Source organism: Pinus tabuliformis, chromosome 4_2 (genome assembly GCF_031772625.1).
Source record: "Pinus tabuliformis cultivar Carrire ecotype Pingquan chromosome 4_2, CPIR1, whole genome shotgun sequence".
Lineage (NCBI taxonomy): Eukaryota > Viridiplantae > Streptophyta > Pinopsida > Pinales > Pinaceae > Pinus > Pinus tabuliformis.
The window spans coordinates 763,121,471-763,149,405 of record NC_142304.1 but is presented as its reverse complement, the minus strand read 5'-3'; positions in this window follow the sequence as shown (position 1 = coordinate 763,149,405).

Below are 27,935 nucleotides of genomic sequence, written 5' to 3'. Positions count from 1 at the left end.
TAATCAATTTTGGATTTTCCTTAGTGCCTATATTACACTTCTATATATCAGATTTCAAGGGTTCCATCTTTGTTTTCCTAGGGACATCATTTGAATCAAACAAGTCTTCCAAAGCGGTTAGTCCTTTGGGTAAAAAGTTGTCTTTGAGATTAATGACTTCAGAGTCCCGGTCCATTGCTTCACCAACCTCAACTTGCTTTAGGTTTTCTACATCTAATTTTGCAAATTTAGTGGGGTGAAATATATCTATATTTTCATTTTCCATTTCATCAATTTCTATCTCATCTTTAAAATCAGGATCTAAAGTTATGTCAGTATCTATATTATTATTTACAAATTCTTCTTCTAAGGTTAAAAAATTGTTTATCTGTTTTTCATTAGCAAATACTTGCTAGTTTTTCAAGTTATCTGGGATAGCAGGTCTATGCCTTACCTCAGCAATGTACTGATGGTTGGGTTGAAATGGTAACTTACAAGCGCTAGCAAACATTGCTAAACTATGAGCCTGCATATTATGCTTCCTAGGGATTAAAGCAACCTTGATTTCTAAGAAAGTGTTTACTATTTCTATAATTGTTCCTCTATAAAAACTTAGTCTAGGATCTCTGGTCATAGATACAAGATTAATTTGTTTTATAACCAACTCAGAGTCTCCCAAGACAGAGACTCTTTTGGCTCCTAAATTCCTAACTAGTTTGAGACCTAAAATGAGGGCTTCATATTCAACCATGTTGTTAGTGCATTTGAAATTTAGTCTGTAAGCATGGCCTTCTGAGTGATCATTCTCCAGATTGTATATCCACACTCCTGCTCCTACTCCTAACTTATTCACTGACCCATCAAATTCAATGTGCCATAATATCTCATGTTCATAATTCTCATCGTTTAGGGGAACATAATTTTTTTTATTTGAGGTGTTTTGACCATTATTTTGATTGGAAAGCTCATGAGTTTGGATAGTTTCATTTTTAGTAGTAACTGCAATTTCTTTTGGTCTTGAAACAATGTTGTTTGAAGTAGTCGGTTGTGTTTGTTCAACATTATACAAAATGAAAGAATCAATGTCAGAGTGCATGGAGTAGATAGGGAAGTTTTGAGGCCTATCCTAGCTACTCACTACATATTTCATTAGGGTTTCTCTGTATAACTTTTTGGGTTGTTCGAAAATTGAGATTGTGGCATATGACATGTCAAGTTGTAAAGATCCTTGGAGTTTAGCTCCCCATGACCTAGAAAATAGCATGCCATATTTAGGTGGGATGTCAGCGACTACTATATCCATGAGAATGCTTTTAGCAGGATATTGTACTAAAGTAACACACAGATCTTTGATTAAGCCTAGAAATTTTACTTGATTTGAATCAAATGAAAATAAGTCCTTGTAGGGTCTTGTTATGTCTAAGTTTAATTTTTCCATATCTGATTTGGGCATTAAATTGTGTGAGGCCCCAGAATCTAACATTGCATTGTGTAATATTTTATCATGAATGCTAAGGCTAATATAAAAGTGTGGTATCCCTCCTTCTAGTGGTTTGACATTAACATCAGGGCCAAATATAAGCTCAGGCTGATCATCAAACAAGTTGACAGAATATTCATTTTCAACAAAGTTCAAGGTTTTGTTTATTTGAGACTTGTAGGTTTTGGTTTTCATCAATTCTGTCGACGAAACTGAAATTTTCAGTTTAGCTACCTCTGCTCCCAAATTGAAAGGCAAAGGGGATTTTTCTGTTTGAGGGACTGGAATTTTCATAGCAAGACTTAAAATGGATTGCTCCTCTTTTTCTGCATTTGAGGTCTTTTTATGTGGATTTTCTAATATGGTTCTTGGAGATTTTTCCACTGTCTCCTTGGAAGGAATTGAAGTGGATGGTTGATCATTAGGGGATTGGTCATAGGCTATATCTACAATGGTGGGACTAGTAGGGTTTTGGTTTGGTCTGGGGAGAATTTGGAGAGTTTTAGTAACTGGAATTGTCTTGATTTTCTTGGGTTGATTTGGCACTGTTTTCTTGGTTTGGTCAGGATTATCAGTGTTCTTTTTACTCCTCAAGTTGTATTGTTTATGAACTTTAAAGATAGCAGAATCATATCCTTGTTTGTAATCAAACGATTCTCCAGATTAGGTCTGCAAGCACTGAAGCATATGCAGTTCCTGCTCATCTTGAGTCAAGAAGACAATCTCTTCATCATCTACTTCGATCAAGTTAATGTGTTTGTCTTGTTCAGGGTCATCTGAATGGGATGTTTCAACATAGTTTTCTTGAAAGGGAGGCCTAATATTTTGATCAGGTCCATTCTTTCCTGTATTATGATTTTGATTCTTTCTAAAGTTTGGGTTTCTGATTGGAGATGTCTATTGATTATCCCATTGAGGCTTCCTCTCCATATTTTCCATTCTATCCATGAGTTTTTCAATACTTTTGGCCAAAACATCTATTTTAAGGTCAGAGGGTGAGGCTTCATATTTGGTAGATCCTCTCCTTTCATTCCTAACTCTAGCTCTTTTTGCTAACAAGTTAGCTTCTACACTAACTGCTACACTCTGCATGTCTTCTAAAGTTGGGGGATTTCTGTCTCTGAGTTGAAATGCCATATTAGTATCGAATCCATCAGGAAATTTTATCAGTGCCATGCCAGGTGGGGGCCTAAGATTGTCTAGTATTACATTGTATATATTGTTAAATCTGGTACAGTAATCCTGGACTATTTCATTTGGTCCTCTTTTAATGTTTTCATATTCCAAAACGATCTGCAGAGGGTTCTATTTCTTTTCCCATCTATTTCAAAATTGCTGATAAATTATTTCTAAAGTATCTATGCTATTAGCAGGTAACGATCTAAACCATTTCTTGACATCACCAGCCAGAGTTTGAACAAAAAGTCTCAATTGAACATCTCCTATATCAATTTCATGCAACTCAAAGTAATCTGTCATTTTGTTTACATGTTGTTGTGCTGTGTAAAGTCCTATGACGTCAAATTGGACAATTTTGTTCTGGTAGTCTTGTGGCATGAGACCAAGTGGGGCAGGTAACACAAGAGGAGCATATCTATTTTCCATGGCTCTAACTTGAGCAGGGATTAAAAATGGGGCTGGGGTACTAGGAGATGATACAGAAGTTGATGGAGAACTGGGAGTAATAGGTGATTGATGGGTAATGATAGGTTGGTAGGGAAGTGAAGGTATAAATGGAGGTGAGGAATGATCTTCAGAGGTGGAAGGGAATAATGGTGAACTAAGGGTAGCTGACACTAGTTCAAAGAGCTCAGGGATCTTAGCAACAGTAACGGATGATTGAGGGGAATTTAGAATATACTCATCAACTGATCGGTTGGCCTTTTGGACTTCGAGATCTGCAATAAACTTTGGATTTAAAACTATGTAATCAAGTACACTTTCAGCCCTAGTTCTAAATAAGGAAAGGTCAAATGACTCACCAAAGGGGAGGTCTTCTAGAAACAACTACTCATCAGGGCATGAATCTGCTTTGATTGAAGGTGGGACTGACTGAACTTTCTTGTTTTTTCGATCTTCTTGAAATCAGGTTGGGATTATACACTATTGGGGTAGGGTCTGGATCTAGATTGGCCCTAGTATAGTGAGTTCTCCTTGAAGCCAGAGTTTCAGGCTTTTCTAATTACTCTCTTTTTGTGAATTTTTATAAATAACTTCAAATGAACCCTTCAAGAAGCTTAAAATAAAAATTTGAAATTTTCTCAAAGGTTTATTAAGACTGAGGATTTGAGTTCCCCAATATGGTCGCCACTATGTTATCACTCAAAAATTTTCCCTAGAAGTTATCAGAAGAGGGAAAGACAGAGATAACCACAAACCAATTTTTTTGGCTTAGTCTCTAGCCAACCTAAGTCGAGAGAGGGCTCTCTCTTTATAATTTAGCTTTGTTTTTATGGGATTTTAGGCTAGTTCTTAGTGTTCATGGAGCTTTGGTTTGGATTTTGAAGTTGGGTGGTGGAATTCTTGGAACAGATGGATAGAGCTATGTCTTCAAGCCATTGGGCTATGGAGTCAATCAAAGGATAGTATAACTGGACCAGATCATTAAAGGGAATGTTCACAGGGCAGGTTAGCAAAACAAAAGACAAAACTTCAGGTCTAATGGGTGAAATGATTCTAATCAGGATGAAAAGGCAATGAAGAATCCTTGGACTGGGATCAGAATGGAGAACAGAGGGTGACCATTGTTTAGTCAATTTAGTATGTCCTAAATTGCTACATTAATTATCAATTCGAGAGTCGTAAATTGATGAAGAGTGGCGCACTATATGTGCAAGATAGCCTCTTTCTTACTTTTTATCAATTTTATCTTGTTTTTGTGGGTTTTATCTCGTTTTTTCTCTTAATTCAAATGATAATCCTATTCCTAAGTTTTAAGAATACTTTAGAAGGCAAGTTTGGGTATAGATTTTAGGGCAATTATGTCCTCTATAATGATTTCCAGAACTTAACACTTCAGAAGGTCTTAGAACATACTAGTGATGAAATTAATACTTGAACAAGAATGAAAATGTGCTGCTATTCAAATCAAACAAATAATGAACTACTGATCATGAAATCATTATCTCTGCTGCTTATCTAAATACAGAAAGAAAAATGAGTTAAGCTACTGCACCCAACAAATAAAAAACTGCAAGTTAATAAAAGTAAAATCAAATCACATCATTCATAGTTCGATAGGTCACCAAGTAGTCTAAGCTATGGCTTTAGGAGATAAAATCAATGATATGAGCAGTTTGATATCTAATTGCAGAAAAGTAAAACTAAAATCAAATCACATCATTCATAGTCCGATAGCTCGCCAAGTAGTCTAAGCTATGGCTTTAGGAGATAACGTCAATGATATGAGCAATTTGATATCTAAACTAGCTAACAAAGCAAGTGAATAAGACTGAAATCAAAGCATAACTGGAATTAAAAAAACTAAGAAAAGCAAAGTCAGCAGAGAGACTAATCTCGTGTCACTAGCTATTGCAAAAATTGTATGAAAATTCCCCGGGCCTACTCTATCCTGAAACACACACACACTAATCAGTGTTAGCAACAATATACAAAGCTTAAAAAATCATGTACAAGGATGAAATGTTAATACCATAACAAATGAAATATACACAAGTGGATAGTTATGAAATATGTGCAATGGAAATCAGGGAACAATACATAAAAACTTTACAGCAATAAGGAAAAAAAAACCTCAGCGTGTAGGGGCCCTCTGCATGGCCTTGGTCAACACGTTATCAGTTTGGAATTACGCTCACACAGTCATATAAAACAGAGTCTTGATATATTTCAAAACAGAGGAAGACTCCTCTTGTTACAACAGCAGGACCAGTTCACGGCACAGTATAACGACTAACAGCAAAACGACATAAAAACTAACTAGTTCTATGTGTATGCAAATGTATTATTTAGAGGGGAAATTACATAATTGTTTTCTTATGAAACTACTTCAACAGAGGACATGTAAAAAGGACAGCGTCCATGAGTTTAGCATAATGGTTGCCAAGATTATTCAATCTATCAAAAGTGGTTGTTGGATTCGCATCGTGGGGTAGTCTATAGCTGTCAACATGACCCCAGGGATCTTAGGAACGGCCACAAATCCTTCACGTGTTTGAAAATAGAGTCCTGTTGTCGTAGGACTTCCTCATTGGACCACCCTTGACCATGGCTTTCCTTAATGAATCCAGCTAAACCAATAGGACTTGATCCATGTCCAGGTCATTCCTGAACTGCCCACGTGTCCTGTTTTGCCTGATGACACCTACAACCTAGAGTTTAACAAAAACAACTGCGGAAAGTTGAATCAGCTGCGAAAAGTGGCTGCATTCCGCAGCTAATGAGAAAAATCTAATTCAAATAGCAAACACAAAAACATAGTTATAAAACCACTTAAATGCTCTTTTAGAATCAATATGCAATGTTCTTTGATAGCTTATGGGGTACTGGTGAGGGGAAAAAGTCTAGGAAAATGTGTAGGAGAGATGTAGTTTCAGAGCTCAACATACCCCCACTGTGAAGGTGTTGCATGTCCCCATGCAACCAAAACTTTGACCATCCTCCTTTCAGTTCATGTGTTCTGAGACCTCTGCCAACACATCCAACCTTCTTTTCTTCTTTCTTGGGACCACTGTCATCCTCGGCTTCCTCATTAGGCACTTGAATTTGAGGTTGATGAGAGCCCTGCTCAACCTCCTGTTCTTTTTCTTCAATTTTCTATTTTTATTCTGCCATAGCCCAATATGCAACATGGTGTTGTCATGAATAATCTTATCTAGCCTACCTTGTTCTTTCAATGTTTCATTTTCTCTTTTGATGTGTCTATTTAGGACCTCCAACTCAAAAACTTCTTATTTTAGTATTAGGTTGGGTAGATGAAGTGCCTTGATCTGTGACATTATTCTCCAATGTTTCAATATAATCAGACATTTCTTGCTAGGTTGGATCTATCTCAGGTGTAGTCTTCCTTGGGCTGTCCCCAAAATCTGGTTGAGAAGGACTGATCTCAAAATCTGGTCGAGAAGGACTATTTTCAAAATCTGGCTGAGGAATAGGAGTATGGTGTGGGCCACGGCCAGGAGGGATTGTTGAAGGTTGTTCCGGTGTTTCCCCTCCTAAATCAATGAAGTGGGGCCCTTTAGTTTGTACTTTCCTCAATTTTCCTTTAAGTCTGGAGCTCCTCCTTAAATTTTGTGAGCTAATGTCTTCTTTCTCCACTCTCTATTTTTCTGTCCCTTTTCTTTTTGCTGCAGCTGATTGTTCCTGAAGGTAAACTAGTCTTTTAGAAAGTATTTGGTGGTCCTCTTCTGAGGAAGGTTCTGGGGTTTGATAGACAGCCTCAATATTTCTTTTCCCTTTTGATTTTCTTGGCTTCCTAACCTCAGTTCTTTCCTTCCTACTTTCAGACAGCTCCTCTTCCTGATTAATTTCTTTAGCTATGTTAGTAGGAGTGTCCTGAATTCTCACACTTTTTCTCCTACTTTTCCTTGTTGAGCTACTCTCAGGTGTGTCAAGTGGATCTTGAAAGATGTTTCTAACCAAAAACTATTCCCAGGTGTCCTTCTTTTCCTTTAATTGTTTTTCATTCAAAATTTTCACAAGGTCGTGATGGTACAAGTGGGGTTCTATGTCCTCCATATTCTTTTGGACAGTTGTGGACATCCTTTTCAAACTATTCAATAAAAAGTAAGGCAAATTGATAGTTTGATTTTCTAGAAAATTCATTAGCAACAGGGTGTGGTACATATACATGGACCCGAACCATCCCTCACATGTAATAAAATTCTGGATTATCAATAATAGACTGGCCCAATTTTCTTCTAAAGCAGAGACAGGGATACCACATTTGAAAATGGTTATATCCATACCTAGATTGCGTAGGATAACCCTCCAGGCCCTCTCGTCAAAGCTTTTGTTTTTGAACCACCGTTCCCCCTCCTGTGGGAGTTCCGTTGCTGCAATGATGGATGCCTCTGTGACTGAAAATTTAAGGTCTCCAACCTCAACCTCCACGCCATTAAAAGACCTCGCAAAAGTCTTCATAATTTCTTTGTTGTAGCCTCTGAATTTTTGGATGAACCATAGCCACCGTGCCTTCCTTAGTATGTTTTTCAATTGGGGATACCCCTCCATGAATTTGGGCCCTTCCGATTCTACTCTTAACAAAAGACCCATTCTTACCTCCTACCTTAAAATACGTCTGAGTGAATAATGGATTGACAAAGGTGAAATGGCTGTGTTAGCGGGAAATGGAGAAGGTTTGTGGAGAAAAATCAGTAATCGTAAGTGAAAGAGTAGAGAACAGGGAATGAGAATGAGTTCACGGGAGTGTAATCAGGCTGAAAATAACAGGTGAGATAGTATGGGAATAGAGTGAGCTTAGCTTTTGAAATAGACAGTTGCAGAATAAGCGTGAGCACATTCTCAAAATGGCTGCAGAATGTGTGGTGGGACAGAGCCATGATCAAATAGATCACGTCCTCATAATTACCCGGTTCAGCAGGTGGAATGCCAACGTACAAATAAACACAAGTTAAATTCGGAGGCAGATCATGAGGCCGTTAAAAATTAATGCAAGGTTCATGGAGAAATCATGTAAAGGTCATGGAGTGGTTATGGAAGCTATCAAAGGCTAATAATTACATATGATGGAGCCATGGTTTCATAACTATATAGAATGTGATTTTTAAAATGCTATTTGAAACAAATCTTGCTCATGCCTTGGAATTTTTGCCACTTTTATCCATTAACCTTTGATTAGATACTCCCTGTTGGTGCTTTAGGTGCTTCAACATAATTTTTTTTCATACCTGCATTTGGGTAACATCTGACTGTCAGTGTTGAATAACAGAGTGTTAGCTGCAGAATCAATCAGTTTCTAGCTGCGGAAACTGAATTTAGCTGCAGAAATTGATACAATGAACATATGACTGAATGTAGATGGATGGAAATGAATAATGACTGAGTGAATGATATAGGAAAACTGGTCATGAAAGGAATTTTATTGGCGAAATGAGATGATGAAATGAAATGGAGTGAAGTGAAATGAAGTGAAATGACATGAAACTATGAATACAATGAGGAAAGATTTTTTTTTTGGAAAATATAGGGCGTCAAGAGTTCCTAATTTTCGCCCTGTATTTTCTGTATAAGACTGCCAATTAGTGATTGGTTTTCAGGCTTATACACATTTTTTTTTTTTGAAACAGAAGAGAACAAAGACTAGGCTGGTGGAGAAGAAGGATTCTTCTTCACCAGCCTTATTGCAGAACTATCTTGAAAGATTTTGACAAATTCCTCTTTTGAGAGTGGCTTATGATAGATCTTTAATCTGTGGCCATTCACAATAAGAGGAGTTTGATGTTCATCAATGGTTTTGATTCTTACCGCTCCATTGCTAAAGATTTTGTCAATCTCATATGGCCCAAGCCAATGAGTCTGAAATTTTCCTTTAAAATCTTTAAACTCGGAATCAAATAGCAATGCCCAATCTCCTTCTTGAAACTTTTTCTCCTTGATGTATTTGTCATGCCACTTAGCTCTTTGATATTGAACTAGATCAGTTCTTAGGATTGCTTCTTGTCTGATCTCATCTAGCTCATTCAACTGCTCCATTCTATGCTTTTGGGCTTCTGATAGATCCATTCCCAACTGAACTGCCATCTTGAAAGTTTTGACTTGGAACTCAATGGGGAGCAGGACTTCTTTCCATAAACAAGTTCATAGGGAGAATGTCCTGTTGTATTCCTCCATGTAGTTTTGTAGGCCCATAAGGCTTCAGGAAGCTTATCTGCCCAATCTCTTTTGTGTAGATGAATAGTCTTGGTAATGATATCTTCAAGAACTTTGTTTGTAGACTCCACTTGACCATTTTCTTGTGGGTGGTAAGGAGTAGATTTTCCGTGCTTGACTTTGTATTCTTCCATCAGCTTCTCCACCAGGTTGGATGTGAATTGACCTCCCTGATCTGTCACAATTTCTCTTGGAACACCAAAGCGAGTAAAAATATCCTCATTAATAAAACTAACAACTGCATGCCCAGTAGCAGAAAATAATGCTTTGGCTTCTACCCATTTAGTGACATAATCAGTACATACCAATATATACTTTCTTTGTTTAGATGGTGGGTTAATAGGTCCAATGAAATCTAAAGCCCATTTTTCAAAGGGTTTGATGAGTACCTGTGGTTGTAATGGCATTTCATTTGAAAGGGTAGGTTTCCCTACTCTTTGGCAGCTGTCACACCTTTTGACATATTGTTTTGCATCTTTGAAGAGGGATGGCCAATAATATCCTAAAGAGAGGATTTTATAGACTGTCCTTTTGTCAGCAAAGTGTCCGCTGCATGTTTCATCATGACATGCTTTGAGAATATCAGGCATTTCATCTTCTCTAACACATCTTCTGATCACCAAGTCTGGCCTGATTTTAAACAATTCGTTATAAATCCATGAATATTTTGAACTCTCCTAAATAATATTTCTTCTTTCACTAGGAAATAAATGTGGAGGTAGTTTCCCTGTAACCAAATAGTTAGCTATATCTGCATACCAAGGAGTCCTAGTAGTTACTGTAAATAAATATTCATCAGGAAACATATCCTCTACAGGAGAATCTTCTTTAGTATTCTGAATCCTAAATAAGAAATCAACTACTGTGTTTTGTTTCCCTAGTCTATCTAACATAGTAATATTGAATTCCTGTAAAAGTTGGAGCCACCTTGTAACTCTGCCATTAGTAATGGGTTTGTTCATTAGATATCTAATTGTAGAATGATCAGTATGAATAAAAGTTTCATAGCCTATTGTATAATGTCTAAACTTATTGATTGCATCAAAAACAGCTAAGAACTCTTTTTCAGTCATAGTGCAGTTCAACTCCGTAGGAGTTAAATTTTTATTGGTATAGTAAATGGCATAAGGAACTAAATATTTTTGTCCCAACACAGCTCCTAGAGCTGTATCTGAAGCATCTATAGAAATATGGAAAGGAAGTTTCCAATTTGGTCCTCTCAAGATAGGTGCTTCAGATATTCTTGTTTTCAAAGTTTCAAATGCTGATTGGCAACAAAATCCCATTTGAATGCACAGTCTTTTGTAAGCAGTTTGAAGAGTGGAGATGCTATTTTAGTGAAGTTTTCTATAAATATTCTATAGTATCCAGTGAATCCCAAAAAACTTGTAACATCTTTTTGACAATTTGGAATAGGCAACTTGGAGATGACTTGTTGATCTATCAACTTTAATCCCATCCCCTGAAATACGATGTCCCAAAAAAATACCTTTAGTAAACATCATAAAACATTTTTCATGGCTTAGTGAAAGGTTTGTTTCTTTACATCTTATAAGGAATTTTTCCAAATTTTCTAATGCCTCTTCAAATGAATCACCATAAACTATAAAATCATCCATATAAACCTCTACACAATCATGGATTAGATCAGAAAAAATTCCTAGTACTGCTCTTTGGAATGTTGTAGGTGCATTACATAATCCAAAAGGAAGCAATCGATAAGAAAAAGTTCCCCATGGACAGGTAAATGTGGTCTTATCCTGATCTTCAGGTGCTACCTGAATTTGCTTATAACCACTAAAACCATCCAAAAATGAAAAATACTTTTTGCCTGCTAATGGATCTAATACTTGATCGATAAAGGGCAAAGGAAAGTGATCCTTCAAGGTTGCTTTGTTCAATTCCATGTAATCAATGCATACCCTCCTTTTACCATTCTTTTTTGGTACTATAACCAAAGGAGAAACCCATCGGCTATCTGAAATTGGGTAAATGAAATTTACATTGAGTAGTTTTTGGAGCTCTTCTTTCACTATCTCTCTAAGATTTGGATTCATCCTTCTCTGAGGTTGTCTAATTGGTCTACTATTTTCCTCAATATAGATATGATGAATGCAAGTCTTAGGATCAATACCTTTCATATTAGTATACTCCCATGCAAATGCAGTAGAATGTTTTTGCAAGATTTTGGTTAGCTCTTCCTTTTGTGACTTTTCCAAATTTTTGTTGATATTCAATGTTTTACCTGGAAAAATTTCAAGGGTAGAGCTACCAAACTCTTCCATAGAGTAAAGAGAAATTTGTCTTGATGATAGATATTCAATATCAGAATCTAACTAAAATTGTGTGTGGTCATCTTTTGAAGATGTTTCAAAGTTTTCTAATGTGTTCAAAATTTGACTATCTTCACTAATTTCAGAAATAGTAAAGACAGGTTGTATAATATCTTCATCATCGACCCATTCATTGTCTCCTACTTATGTAATTGCTTTTGCTGGAGGATACAGATTGAATTTCTTTGTTGAACTACCATCAGAAATGTACATACCTCCAGATCTACAACTAATGAAAGCATCAGTTGTGGCTAGCCAAGGTCTTCCTAAGATGAGTGGATGTCCTCCTAGATTACTCTTGGGAGTCAAAATCATGAAATCTACTGGATACTCCCAAGAATCTAAGGAGACTGAAATATCTTCTAATACACCGTCTGGTTTGATTATTGATCTATCTGCAAGTTGCAGTAAGGTGGGTGTAAAAAGAAGATTAGGAAGTTTAAGCTATTCCATAGTCTGTCTACTCATTATGTTGATAGCAGCCCCTAAGTCAATCAAAGTGTTTGGAATTTCTATCCCATTTATATGTGTCTTGACAATTGGACTACCTAGATCTACATACTTCTACATGGTAATTTTTCCCATCATGATATCTGCTATTTTCCCTACCAAGTGGATAATTCTTGTATCTCTTGGTGTCCTTCCTGGTTTCTTAAGACTCAGCTCCTTTATTGTTTTTGCTAGAATAGGAATCTCTCTAATGGCTTGTAGCAAGGGAATCTTGATACAAACATTCTTTAATTCATCTAGAAAGTCATAGTCAGGCAACAAGATTTGTATTTCCACCCCTTTGTCAATTTGTAATATTTCAGGGAAAGGAGGTGTGGATGAATATGCAGGTTGCTCAACTATAGGAGTTGTGGATGAAGATGCAGGTTGCTCAACTATAGGAGTTGTGGGGGTTGACTCTTTTTCTTTTTCTTTTTGAATGATTGGGTTTTGAAGAAATGCTTCCTCAGAACCTTTATTGACTTTAAGAGAATCCTCTTCAGAAGTACCTTGGACTTGAACATCTATAGAAGGGTTTTTTAAAACTCTACCAGATTTGAGTTGAACATCATTAAGAGGAACAATCATATAGGTAGGAAATTGTTGTCCTTCTACCATGTAAGCATTCTGAGGATCTTTGTTGTTGGGATTTGGCAATGGCTGAGCTGGTAGTTGATTTGTCTTTTGTTGAAATGGAAGCAAGAGTTGTGAATTTGGATTTTGTTGAGAAGGTTGTTGTTGTGGAAATGGCAATGAAAGTTGTGGGTTTTGATTTGGAAGTTGTGGATTTTGTTGATTTTGAAAAGATGGAGGATATTGATAAAATTGAGTAAATCTCCCATAAGGATTTTGCATCCCTTGTGCCCATGATTGATATGGAATTTGAGGTTGGGGCCAAGGTTGTTGCCAAGAATTCCAATTTGGCAGGATCTGAAAGTTCATAGGATTGTTAAATCCTTGATTTTTTTGCCCCTGCAATGGTATTCTTGAAACAAAACAAAGGGAATCTACTGAATTTGAATCTTCCTGAAAGACAGCTTTGAGCCCAGGAATTGAAGGACAATCCTTGGTCTCATGGCTTTCTGAGAAAATCATACATGTTTCTACAACTTTTGCATCCAAGGGGCATTCCCTCAGAGCATGTTTCTTTCTACATTTTGGACAAAAGATGGTCAAGGCATCAACTTCTGTTTTCTGCTTGTTTTGAAGTTTAAGGGTTTCTAGTTGTTCACTAAGGCTCCCTAGAATATTAGTTTTGAACTCATCAAGCATATTGCCAATCTCTGCCCTACTTACTGATCCAGTTGCAGATTTTTTTGCTCTAATAAGAGAAGGATCTCTAGGCCCTTTTCTAGTTTTGGATTTTCCCCTTGAGAGATGGACACATAGTTCTGCTATGTCATGGAGTGGAAGTTGAGAAATATCTCCCTTCCCCATCATGTTTAAAATATCTATCCATTCATCTCTAATGGCTTTTAATAGAAGGGCTTTCAAGGTTTCCTCATCTAAATTACTCATTTTTGCTCTCTTTAAGTTGTATTGAAATCTTTCAAGTAAATCCCCAAGTTTTCATCTTCTTTTTGCATCATCTTGAACACCTCATCCTTATGATTGGTGGGTGTACAATAATCCAGGTATCTATCAAAAAATGTTTGTTTCATATCATTCTAAGTCCTAATAGACTGAGTGACTAATCCCATGAACCATTTCAAATTAGCTCCTTTCAATGTTGAAGGAAACAGTTTGAGTTTTTGAGAGTCTTCCATATAGTCATAGGTTCGGCACAAGACTTCAAATTTAAATAGAAATGTTTCAGGATCCTCACTTCGCAACCCATAAAAGTTTGGGAGGACAAATGGTGAAATGCCTTTCATTGCTGTATGGGTTTCCTCATCAGCTATAGGGAATCCAAATGAGCTATCTCCATCCCTATTTCCCCCATTGTTACTTCTACCCCCTCCATTGCTTCCTCTTCCTCTACCTCGACCCCCTCCTCCAAATCCATTTACTACTTCCTCTGTCATGATAGTTTCCTCAGAGTCCTCAGAGTCCTCTGGTTCTTCTATTAATGGTGAACGAGGAAGATTTTCTCCCTCCTCTTCTTCAGGTGATTCTACTTTCTTGATTACAATATGTTCCCCTGTAGAAGTGAAGAAAGGTTCTTCTCTTAGATCAGATTTAATGGATATTGTGGGAGAGTCTCCTAATTCGACTATTGCCCCTTGAATTCTAGGAATCCTAAGGCTGGGAGTATGAGTCAGAGATGATGGAGGTGTATCTTGTCTATGCCTTGAAGTAACTGGAGTTGTGAAAATCGAACTTTTGGCCCTAGCTATAAAGCTTCCCCTAGAATCTCTTGCTCTATGCATGTCATTTTTTTTTTTTTTTTAAGTCGGGCTAATAATTCTCTTTGTGATCTTCCAAGTCACACTAGGTGCAAGAAGAGAGCATAATCAAGAAATTATTGAACTAATAACTCTCTTTTCTGATCCTCCAGATCACACTAGGTGCAAGAGGAGAGCATACTTCAAGAAGTTATCAATTTTTCCCTTTTTTTTAAGAGATTGGCTACCTAGTTACACTTCCCCGGCAACGGCGCCAAAATGTTTAGTCAATTTAGTATGTCCTAAATTGCTACATTAATTATCAATCCGGGAGTCGTAAACTGATGAATTGTGGTGCACTATATGTGCAAGATAGCCTCTTTCTTACTTTTAATCAATTTTATCTTGTTTTTGGGGGTTTTATCTCGGTTTTTCTCTTAATGCAAATGATAATCCTATTCCTAAGTTTTAAGAATACTTTAGAAGGAAAGTTTGGCTATAGATTTTAGGGCAATTATGTCCTCTATAATGTTTCCAGAACTTAACACTTCAGAAGGTCTTAGAACATACTAGTGATGAAATTAATACTTGAACAAAAATGAAAATGTGTTGCTATTCAATTCAAACAAATAATGAACTACTGGTCATGAAATCATTATCTTTGCTGCTTATCTAAATACAGAAAGAAAAATGAGTTAAGCTAATGCACCCAACAAATCAAAAACTGCAAGTTAATAAAAGTAAAATCAAATCACATCATTCATAGTCCGATAGGTCGCCAAGTAGTCTAATCTATGGCTTTAGGAGATAACATCAATGATATGAGCAGTTTGATATCTAATTGCAGAAAATTAAAACTTAAAATCAAATCACATCATTCATAGTCCGATAGCTCGCCAAGTAGTCTAAGTTATGGCTTTAGGAGATAACGTCAATGATATGAGCAATTTGATATCTAAACTAGCTAACAAAGCAAGTGAATAATACTGAAATCAAAGCATAACTGGAATTAAAAAAACTAAGAAAAGCAAAGTCAGCAGAGAGGCTAATCTCGTGTCACTAGTTATTGCAAAAATTGTATGAAAATGCCCCGGGCCTATTCTATCTTGAAACACACACACACTAATCAGTGTTAGCAACAATATACAAAGCTTAAAAAATCATGTACAGTGATGAAATGTTAATACCATAACAAAAGAAATATACATAGGTGGATAATTATGAAATATGTGCAATGGAAATCAGGAAACAATACATAAAAACGTTACAGCAATAAGGAAAACAAAACCTCAGCGTGCAGGGGCCCTCTGCACGGCCTTGGTCAACACATTATCAGTTTGGAATTATGCTCACACAGTCATATAAAATAGAGTCTTGATATATTGCAAAACAGAGGAAGACTCCTCTTGTTACAACAAAAGGACTAGTTCACAGCACAGTATAACGACTAACAGCAAAACGACATCAAAAACTAACTAGTTCTATTCGTATGCAAACACATTATTTATAGGGAAAATTACATAACTGTTTTCTTATGAAACTACTTCAACAGAGGACACGTAAAAGGACAACGTCCATGAGTTTAGCATAATGGTTGCCAAGATTATTCAATCTATCAAAAGTGGCTATTGGATGCGCATCGTGGGGCAGTCTACAGCTGTCAACATGACCCCAAGGATCTTAGGAACGGCCACGAATCCTTCACGTGTTTGAAAACAGAGTCCTGTTGCCATAGGACTTCCTCGTTGGACCACAATTTGACCACCGTTGACTATGGCTTTCCTTAATGAATCTGGCTAAACCAATAGGACCTGATCCATGTCCAGGTCATTCCTGAACTACCCACGTGTCCTGTTTTGCCTGATGACACCTGCAACCTAGAGTTTAACAAAAACAGCTGCGGAAAGTTGAATCAGTTGCGGAAAGTGGCTGCATTCCACAGCTAATGAGAAAAATCTAATTCAAATAGCAAACACAAAAACATAGTTAGAAAACCACTTAAATGCTCTTTTAGAATCAATATGCAATGTTCTTTGATAGCTTATGGGGTACTGGTGAGGGGAAAAAGTCTAGGAAAATGTGTAGGAGAGATGTAGTTTCAGAGCTCAATAATCATGAACAATGGGCAACTAAGAATCCTTTGTTATATATCAGGGGAGAAACTACGGAAGCTAAGGAGCAATTAAGAATTCCCTAACTAAGATAGTTTAGAAGAACAACATTCAGAATGTAAAGTAGTCAAAACAGAGTGCATTCAAGCAATTTATGAAATATAATTTCCTTGCTATACATTTAGATTTTAGAGAAACACATAAGATTATGGAAAAACATAAGAAGAAACAACATTGAACATGAGAGAATACTTATTTTTATTTCGCTTTACACAAGAATCCTGTAAAATATCTGATCTTTATTCCTTGATCCAACAAGCCAATCCAGTCATTAATACAATAGAGTTTTGATTTGAAAGAAAAAGTCTATAGAAATGTCATTGAATCCACACTACATACTTCGAAATGTGAAGTATTTATACAAAAAATAATTACAAAATATCTCATAATAGTTTGAGATTTAATCTAGGAAATAAAATATCTTCATGCACAAAGATAGAGACAGATGAGAAACTGCTTCTTGTTGTTCCTTTTATTGTGGTGTTGTTGGTTGTTTCCATTGAGTCTTAAGCCCTTTAAGTTGGCTGATGGTTGTGGTATTTTCACGCTGGAGTCTTCTTTACTTTGATCTTTCATTGATATTCTTTGACTCTATTACTCTTTGACCCTGTTGATCTCTGTTTTACATGTTTTACCTGGCTGCTTTCAGATTTACTATGGTAACTTTCTGATGTAAAACTTTTTATAGGAAATCTGTCATTTTTTCCCACCATTCATCTTCAGGTATCTTCACCTTTAATATTCTCCTATATATTTCGTCTGCCTCTGTATATTTTGCAAAATTGGGCTTGATGAGAAAGAGATGTTTCACCTCATGTTCTAGGAAAAATAGATTTTCCAAAGTATCGCACAATACTTTTCCAATTGGCAGGCCTTTTATACCTGAAGAGATGGCCTGTTCCTTGGCCAACTTCCTGGGTCTGTCACTATAGTCCAATTGGGTCATGAGTTTATCATGGATGACCATAGGACTGGGAAGGCCTTTGTCCCTCACAATTTGAAATTTAGACATGAAATTGTCAATGGCTACCTGCATGTTATGGCATTTTTATTCTAAGTTGAGCATGAGATTTCTTTTAGAAAGAACCTTTTTAACTTCTTAGATGGCTTCAGTCCTATCCTCTATACCAAGCTCATGGAGCTCATGTTTGTTCTTACTGTTCAAGAAGTGGATGAGTCGATTGGCATCCTTAGGCATATCACCCAACTCTTCCCTTACTTTTTGGATAGCTTCAGTAGCTATCTTCACTAGTTCTGTTTACTCAAATATAACTTGAATTGATGGCCAAATATCATTGATAGAGTCAATGATGTTGGCCCAGAGCATTTCTTTAGTCTGTCCTAGTGGCTTATGCAGTGTCAAATCTTTTTCTAGGACTTTAATTTTCTCACCCATCCTTAGGGCTCTCTGTGTTTCTTCTCTTTGTTGAATTTGGGCAAGCTTACAGTTAGTTTCTAAGCTTGCCGCTTTCTCCTTTATCTTTTTGAGCTCTGTTTCCTAGGTTGACATTTCCTCCATGGCTTTTACTAGCTTTGTTGTTTTCTTTGTTGGTGTGCCTGCTGCTATAGATTTAGTCGTGATTGGCAGTGCTGTGGCAGGTGGAGCTGTTGGTGCTAATGATTTTGCCAATATGGAAGGAACTGTTGCTGTCACTATGGGAATGGCAGTTGTGGAAGTTGTTGCCAGGTCACATTGTTTGGACTTAATCAAAGTCTCCAACTCATTCTCTATTTCATTCAACTGATCATTTAGCTTTAGGACTACGTCCATAAGCTCTTCATGTCCTTTTTGTGCCTCCAAGACTTCTACTATTTATGGGTGATGCAACTGGGGAATCTTGAGTTGCTTCTTTAGAGCAGCTATATCATCATTCTTCTTCTTTATTAATTTTTCGATGGCCTTTACATCTTTTGGATCGTGTCCCAACTCAATGACTAAGTCCTCTAAGGACTTGATTCTGGTATCTTTGGCTTGTGAAGAGGCCTTCTCCAACTGGAATTGTGTTGATATATTATTCATGGAGTTTTGCAATTAGTGGGCAGCGATGGCTTTCCCTGTCAAGGTGGAGTAAATCATCTCCCCTGTCTGCTTGTGTAGCTCAATCTGGTCAATAGGATGGATGTCCTTTTCCAGTACTTCGAAGTCTATCTTTTTGAAGTCTGTTGCCGTTCTCAGTTGCTGAGTAGTGGGCTTCGTGAATGTCATATGCATTTTCCCCTCTTTTACATCATAGGTTGACATAAGCCTTGTCTGATTTGTAGGGCTCATATTCAAATACTATTCATAAGTTTGGGCTTTCAGCCTCTCATTTCTTACTTTTATTTCTTTGTATCTTTCTTTGATGTCCTGGTCTTTGTCTGTTGGCATTCTGAAAGAGGATACCTCCACACTTTGCTGTCTTTCCAATATTTGGGTATTGCATGTGGAAGGTTCTAGGATGCCTCTAGATGGAGTGGCCTGTCTGCTCCTATCTCTTTCTGTGCTGGTAACCTTAGCTGTCTCTTCTGTATATTCTTTCTCAGAGGCAGGATTCATTCTTTGTTTCCTTGCCTGGCTTGTCTCTGCATAGGTCTGTGATGTTGCTTTTCCTAATGTAGTGGCCCCTTCCCTATCTCTCTTGAGGATTTTTTGCTCATTTAGAAGTGTTTGTAAGACTAGGGGGGGTACTCATAGTGGCCTTTGTTCTATCTGTTTTCTCTGATTGCTCTAGTGGCTTTGATTTCTCTGGTGCTTTTGATTCTTCTTGTACCTATGATTCTTCTTAGGCCTGTGGTTCTCCTGGCACCTGCAAGAAAGATCCCTCATCAAGCTATTTCTCTAGATCAATTAAAGCGTTTTCCATAGCAACTTCAGTGCTATCCCTATCTTCTAAAGTATTCTCCACCCATTCCAATTGGTTGGCATATTTTTATATTTCAGGGATTCGGTGGTGAATGTAGGGAGCCATCTTGTTTTTCTGTCTTCTGTTGCAAATGAAGTCCAAGGGATCATATGTCCACCTGATGCTCTATTTTAGTTTTAACCTTTGAAGGATTTCATCTGCCTCCTTTCCAACTTCTCGGTTGTTACAAATAAAGGGACCTAATTGGTCTTTGACCCTGAGCTGGGCCTTCTTTTTTTCTTTGACAAAATGTACCTCATTTGAATTAATGATCTGCCTATAGTACTCCAGAGAAAATAACCTCATTGGGAGTTATTTGGGTAGTTTATATGGGGCTAGATCATAGCCATAAATCCTAATTTTAGTGTGGTTTTGGTACAAGTACCAATCCCCCACTTTGTGCTACTTTGAGAGTTGCAGGATCCTCCTTATATCTAAACCGATTCTTGGAGGAGGGATTCCTAGTAGCATTGTCACAATGGGATGCACAAATAGATCTATGAAGTCTGTATATGAATATGGAGAGTCACATTTGTGGATCAGTGGAGTCCAGAAGATCACTGACCTAGGATGACCTTTTGTGTCAAACTTCTGAAGAGTAAATGGGAACTTATCAACTTGGTAGTATAGAAAAAGGTCATACAAAATAGAGGAATACTTGAAGAGTCTCTCATTACTCATGCTAAGGAACTAGTCATGCATTCTATCAACTATAAATTTGGCATAATCATAAATAATAGTAGGAGGTAGTTCTAGAGTGAAGATGGACATGAAAGCCAAGATGATATCATCTATATACTCACTCATGGTGTAACCTAGGACACTAGATATCATTGCTACAATGTCCTGACCAAATGGGGAAAAAATGGTAGCCACATATGGAGGAGGATCTTTTGGGATATGCTTTTCCTCCCTAATGAAGGTTTGGAACATCTCAGCAACTTTTGCAGTGGTAAGCTTGGGGAATTGGTCTAATAGGTCTCCAATTGAGATAGGGGTTAGGTTTTAGCTAGGTTGGATTTGTATCATTTCATTGATTGATTCAGCAGTGATGTTGAAAAGTATGGTTGGGTTAGGGGAAATCACTGCTCTTTGGCTGGGGAGATAATTTGCATCACAGTAATGGACAATTTATAGGAAAACGTGAACTTCAGGAAATTGGTACTTAGGAAAATTGGACTCCCAAAGACCAATTTTATCAGCATGGTTCAGGTATTGATCTCTATATCAGCAGTATAGTTTGAGAGGGGATTCAAGGACATAGGTGTCCTTGATTTGGAAATCTTTATCAGCCAAGGGGAGTTGGTTTAGGTCCAGGTGAGGAGTGGAAATAGGTTTGACATCCATGGCAATTAGGGCGGCCATTCTCAGTTCTTGTGGATTTGAGAATGGGGAAGGAAATTTTTTAGTCTGTTAGGGCAATGGTGGTTCAATTCCGGGTGGGTTTGTGTTACCAGAGTTCCTTTATTTCTTTAATTATGAAAACTCAGTGTCTGGTTCTGAAATTGACTGGGTTTTTTAGTGAATTATGGCTTAAATACATGGAATTGAAGAAAACTGGGTCTGAATAGGTCAGCTGGCAACTGTGAATGGTTGAAAATGTTCTGAGTAAGCTGAAAGTAAAGCTGGATACTCTGTGGTGTTGTCAGGGTGCAGGTGGACGTAGGTTGATAGTTTCGTCATTCTCAGGTACATTCATGGAAGTTTACAATTGAAAAGCGATAAAAATCAATGATTTGGGGATTTTTTGGTTTTATGCGCAAAAAGTCAATTTTGGCGGGTATAGGTGAACATTGGTCATTTGTCACATAGCGGGTTGAAAAATGGCTTTTTGGTGCGTAGCGGGCAGGTGGTAAGTGGTTTCCATCACACCGCTTTAGGGCACTTGGTGGTATTGGGGGGAGGCTGCCCTATTCCATTCATTGAGCAACACGTCACCTCAGGGGCCCAGTGGAAAACAACCCATTTCGGGCGGGTAATGCTCGGATGTCAGAGCCTGTCCGAAATAGATGAGGACTGTCAGATGTGGAGGGAAGTGATCATGTAGCGATCTGGTGGTGGAGTTGCACGGAAGGTAGTGGGGGGCCCAACGGGCATTTAAGCGTGGTGGTTTTTTAATTGGGTTTTTGACTAACTTAATTGCAGATCGATAAGTTAGTGGGGTTTAGGTAGAAAAATCATAGTTTATATAATTAAACTAGGGTGGGGTTACTTGATATCACGGGAGTTAAATATATACGAGAAAAGGGTTTTTGTTTGGGATTTAATAATTAAATTAGTAATTAGTAAAATGAGTGGAAAGGGGCTCACTACCCTAAGCCTATGATTTTTCATGTCTTTAATGCTTTTCTGATAATAACATAAAACTTAGGATATAGTGTTTTTGTGGGTTTTTGATATGAAAATGATTTATGTGGGGGAATGAACACTTTTCCTAGGTAAAAATATTTTAACCCTAGGAAAAGAGAATTATTTAGGGAAAATGAATGAACTGAAGGGGGGAATGAATTTTTATGAGGGGGTTTTAGTACTTATTTCCTATAAGTCATTGAGCCAAGGGTCCGGTCCCTCCAAAAGTTAGAGAAATGCTTCGAGCCTTTTTGACTTAGGGTTTTTTAAGTACTTTGAACTTTATTGTGGGAAATTAGTTAAGTACAAGGTGAAATGAATGAGGGAAGTTAATTAATTGACTTTAATATCCATCTGCATGCTTGAGTGCCCATTTACATTTGGAACTTTTGTGATGAAAAAGATGATAAACATGCTTTTGTCTAATCAATCATCATACTTCTGCAACTCTTCTTCTACTTACCCACCTACTTATCCTACCATTTTCACTTCTCTTTATTAGGGTGCATTTGAGCTAGCAAACCCTTATCAAACATTTTTCTTTCTCTTTACAATAGCAAACTAACTAAAACTAACCTTATTACATCTAAGGGCTCATATTAAACAGTTGGGCTCCTTTTATTTACTCTACCTATCTACTTATCTGCCAAGACTAAACATTTTGGTCAGATTTTTAATCTCTATCTATAAACGTGAAATTGAAACATGAAATAACCAAGTTTAAACATTTTGACTATCATGGATTGTTGCAAAGATTACAAACTACACACAATAATTTATTTTGTAAAACAAGTAAATAGTAGTCGCATTTTGACTTGCTCACTTTCATGGTCTTTTCCTTTTCTTGGGGTTCATATTTTTCATTTTTTTGACCTTTTTATTGTTTTTTGTCTTTTGATTTTTCTTTTAAGACATACCCTCTTTATATTTTTTAACTTTTTGAATATGGAAAACATTTGCAGAAAGAAAAGGTATGTACATATTACAAGTTTAATCTCAGCCATTCAAAAATTATGACTCTTATTGGTATAGGAACTTAACAATCCCAAGAAGAAGTTCGAGCCCAAGCCCTGCTCAACACACTTCGGTGATGGAGTTTCTTAATTAAAGACATACATGGTCATTGTCACAAGTGACTCTCCATCGTCCCCTCATCAAACAACTCCACCACTTTAGAGTGATGTGGGAGAACATGCATACACATTTGTTCAACCGTCACATCCTCCTGACATTGCTCCTCTTGATTTTCGCGCAAGCTTGGTTGTGAATCCATTGGGTTATCACAAGAATTTTGTACCTCAATCTCCATCTTCATACTCAGATGATCCTTCAGATTGCATTATCTTATGTTCTTCCATTTTGGACTCTACACTTATTGTGAATGAGGATCAAGCTATCGACGGAGTTGGTGTTGCACAACCAACCTATGCTATCATTCATGGAGAGTATGATTTGGAGCTTGAGCATCAATCCTCAAAAAAGGATGAATTCCTTCTGCTCCAAGTCTCCTCTGTGTTTTCCTGACATCTTTTGTGATTCTTTCATCCAGGATTTCGCATGTGTATCCCCACCTACGGATGCACCCATTTTTTATCATTCACAAAACACATCGGATGTCAGTCCATCATTTGACAATGGAGAGGACAAATCATTCATTGAAAATCCACTCAAATTTTCATATGCTTTTTTTGGAAACACAGAGGGTGAATTTTTCCACTTCTCATCTACCCTTTTGTTTGATTCATCAGATCATGAGGATATCAATGAAATCAGTGATTTTGTTAATAATAGTTGTCATGATCTATTTACTCCTGTATTTGGTCATGATGATGATTCTATCGTAGTTGATTTTTCCAAGCCACCTGTTTATGATGATCTATCTGTTGATGAAGTCGAAACCCCCCAGATTGTCTAGGCACTTTAGCCGAAGCTGATGGTTATGTCAGGCCCCTCGCTATCCTGAGGTTGGTTGCGCTTCCAATCAAGAAATTGTTGAAACACCCAGGGCTTCTCATCACTCATCTGTATGCATTGAAGATCAATCTCACACACAGATTATGCTTCCTCCACTCGAACTACATGATCCCATCACTCATGCATTAGAGGAATCTTACATAGAAAGCACACATGCACGACACACGTTGCCTTTGTTTCTTTCATTTCCTTGCATACCATAGTCAAGAGTATGCATATGCTTAACAACTACACGTAGTGTCACATGACACCTTGATAAGTCCATGGATTACATGTCATGAACTTGCACTCATGTATGTTCTGTGGACACATTTAAACTTGGAGTATGTTTGTCTTCTTTGTTATATCTTTCATGTTTGTTGGTTCGTACAATTGTGTTTTTCGCAAACCATGCCCTCACCAACATGGGTCGACAAATGCATCGATGGATGCATTGGAAGTATTCACGTGATCAGGCCCATGCACTGTTAGCTTAGGAGTAGGAGTAGTGTTTGCTTTTGGTTTGTTTTCTTGCATGTATTTTTTCTTCTTACCTTGCATGTGTGTTTTCTTCTTTGCTTGCATGTTTTTTTGCTTCCATTCCTGTTTTCTTACTCACTTTTCTTTCACATTTACTTCTGCTTCTTCTTTGTGTTGTTGTTTGTTTTCTTATTTATGTTCGTAGGTTAGTTTCGCATGAGACCGTGCGGGACTCTTGAAACAATATGGGTAAAGTACAAGAGGACTTGTGCAGCTATCAATACTTGGTTATCTTTCATCTTGCCTATATATGAATAACTTGTTATATTCAGTCCATTATACGCCGATGGAGAATATGTACTATTCGAAGCGAACCTTGGTGAAAACACAATGTTTGTGTGCTAACTAGTGTCACCTACTCATAGGTTGCTACTCCAGACTTGGTCCAGCTATTGGCTGAGGAGCTCCCTCAAGAAATTGTGCAATTATGGAGGGGAACCAGCCTTCCCTCCATAAATTGTACAAATCTGACTGGAAGCCTGTTGGGCTCAAAAACTGCGCAATCCTCTCAGACAAACTAGTGAAAACTACACAATCTAGCCCAGCAATGCTACTCAGCCTAGAAATTGTGCAGTTTTGGGCAACAGTCAACTGCTCCTCCCAGAAATTGCGCAATCCCTCTGGACAACCAACCTAGCTTCCTCCTAGAAATTGTGCAAATTTCTCCTCAGTCAAGCACGATGTTGCATGTGCCCTTAGGTTGACCGGTTCCACCCAGGACCGAGAAAACCTGACTTGCATGCATGGGCTTATTTTTCCTAAAATAGAAAAAAGAAACATGTAAAAAAGCATCCCTAGATTTTAGGGAGCTATTTTTAGTAGCTAGAGGTTACATGCAAAGATTGTTTTAGAAACTTTCCTCCAAGTGTCGCTTTTTCCTAGATTTGTGGCATGAACGTCAAGAGCCTCAAACTTATTTATTCGACGCTTCAAAGCTCACTCTTGACATCGATATTGCAGGTCTGACATCCCAGAGCACATCCAGGAGTCTTCGACACATCTAGCTTGGCTATTTCTGGGTAAGTTCGCTTATCTTGTCTTTTGCAGCATTTTGGTCGCATTTTGAGTTTTGGCTTGTGTGAGTGTTGTCTTCTTGATTTTTTGTGAACGCTTGCTGTCATTTGCATGCATGTTAGCTTGTACAAGCACCATTTCAGTTTTCTTAGCATCTCACTGCTATCACATGCATGACACTGTTCTACACGAACAGTCACCGATTCGGCGACTCATTTCACACACATGCATGTTGTTCCATTTTTTGAATCTTGCATTCACTATTTTCATGCATGATCATTCACTCCTGATTACACTCAGTATCACCATGGATTCAAATCTTCATTTTCTTTTAGTTAACCGTTGGCAGGTTTGGACAACCTTGGCCCAGACTCTACCTCACCAAGATAGCATTGCACAATTCTTAGAGGGAAGGATCTGCCTTCCTCCCAGAAAATGCATAATTATGGCTAGTGACTACCCTCCAATCTTGCCTTACGCAATTCTTAGAGGCAGTGATGACTGGCCCAGGAGATTGTGTAATGCAGTCCCTAGGCCTACAAAACTTGTTCGCTGAAATTGTGCATTGCGTAATTCCAGCATCCAGTAGGCCAGTCTAGATTGCGCATTGCACAATTCGAGCAGTCAACGAGCCTCCCGATAGCCCGGAATGTCTTTTTCACAGTTCCAAAAGTCATTCTCAGAGCCTCATAGTGAAAATTGCACAATCCTTGCTAGTCAGCCCCCAAGTATGTATCATGTCGTCCCTCAGGTTTTCTTTGGTTTTAACTAACAGATTTCTTGCCATGCATGTCACCATGTCTCCAGATATAGTAGGTGTTCATCCATCTCTCAACAGTTCAGGATGAATGGCCTCCAAGAGAGCAGGGTCAAAGGACACCGATGGAAGTGCAACTGGAGAAGTAGTTGAGAAAGTGTCTACGTGTTTGCCGATATATGAAGACACCAAGCTGATTGTAGACAAATATATCAAATTGAAATTCCAAGAGGTCAATGATGCATTCTCAGGCACATTTGGGGAAGATCTCGAAGACCGCCAAGTCTATGTGAACATTCACAAGTCCATCTTGTACTAGATTGCATGCAAGTATCCCGCATTCCCATGCGCATACATGATACATTGGATCATCTTGCACACTTATCCTGAGATGATGACATTGAGTAGTGCCAGTGGGACGAAAATTTCTACCTTCAGGGCATAGGATTATTAGCAGATGTACCATTTGTCAAAGCCATTGATCACCATAAAGACACCCTTCAGCATACCCAGTAGCAATTCCAGCTCTAGGGATATCTTAAAGAACTGGGTAAAGGAGCCAGCCAAATTCAGGATGACAACCAACCAGATTTACAAGATGAAAATACTGCAGAAGATGTATCAATACTTGGTCATCTTTGCATGTTGCTTGTACGGCCAAGAGAGAACGGAGACCTTCCCACAGAGTTGGGTGATCCCGTTGGACCAACTGGTTAGTGAAGGCAAAGCATGCAATTCGTCTGACATGTTGGCTCGCAGGCTGAAGGAATAGGTCATAGGAGCTTGACAGCTGCCCAAAGGTCAACAAGCATAAATATACATGTCCGCCTACATCTTGGATGCAATCTATGCCTATCAATAATTCTCGGGCATGAAGTGGGCATGGACATCGGTGAAAACCTCTGTCAATACTTATTCTAAACTTTTTTTCGAATGTAGCTTCAGAGGAGTTATCACATAGCTGTTGTTAGATCATTTTGTCACCACGATGTACAAGAGGATATTTGAGCAGGATCCACCTTGCATGTCGAAGGCAGAAATGGAGGCACTGATTGATATAGCGGATTGGTATGCCTAACTGACCAACACCTTCATACGAATGTACATCGTGGAGACGCCTCCACATGTTTTTCCTAAGTTTGCCATAGACAAGCTCATCATGTAAGAAGTATCATACCACATCTCGCCAAGACTGTCAGCAAGGCTGCACTGGAAGAAGAAGGAAAATTGGCCCACTCTTCCGTTGTGGATCGGGTTGTATGAGATACAAAACTTCAAGCACGCAGATGTCAAAAATAGAGGAGATCAAGAAATATTGTTTTGACATCTGAAGCTTCAATCCATATGACCCGCATTGTATTGTGAAAGATCACTGCATGAGATTATAGTTTCAGTGGATCCATGAGGCATGTAATTGGGTGGAGAAAGACCCATGAATATATTATTATAGCTTCTTCAGGCCTAATGAACCATAAACATCGCTGTGGAATGGCTAGCGAGGCAGCATGAAGCAACATCTAGGAGAGCACCAGTAGCAGAGGTAAACATACCAACGCACGACAAAGGCAAGAGAAATATTGTCGATAGTGCAGAGGCATAACACAGTTGCAAGTTCAGAGCAGACCCACTTGTACAAAAAGCAGCTTTAGCAATAGAGGTGGAGGGGCAACATTGTGACATGAGGACTGTGCAAAGGCAGAGAGAAAAATAAAGGGTGGAGGAGACAGTGAAGGAGTTGCATGAGTTGAAGGAGAAACTCTAGAAGGAACAGGAGCTACACAGACAGGAGAAGGAAGCACAACAAGAACAGGTA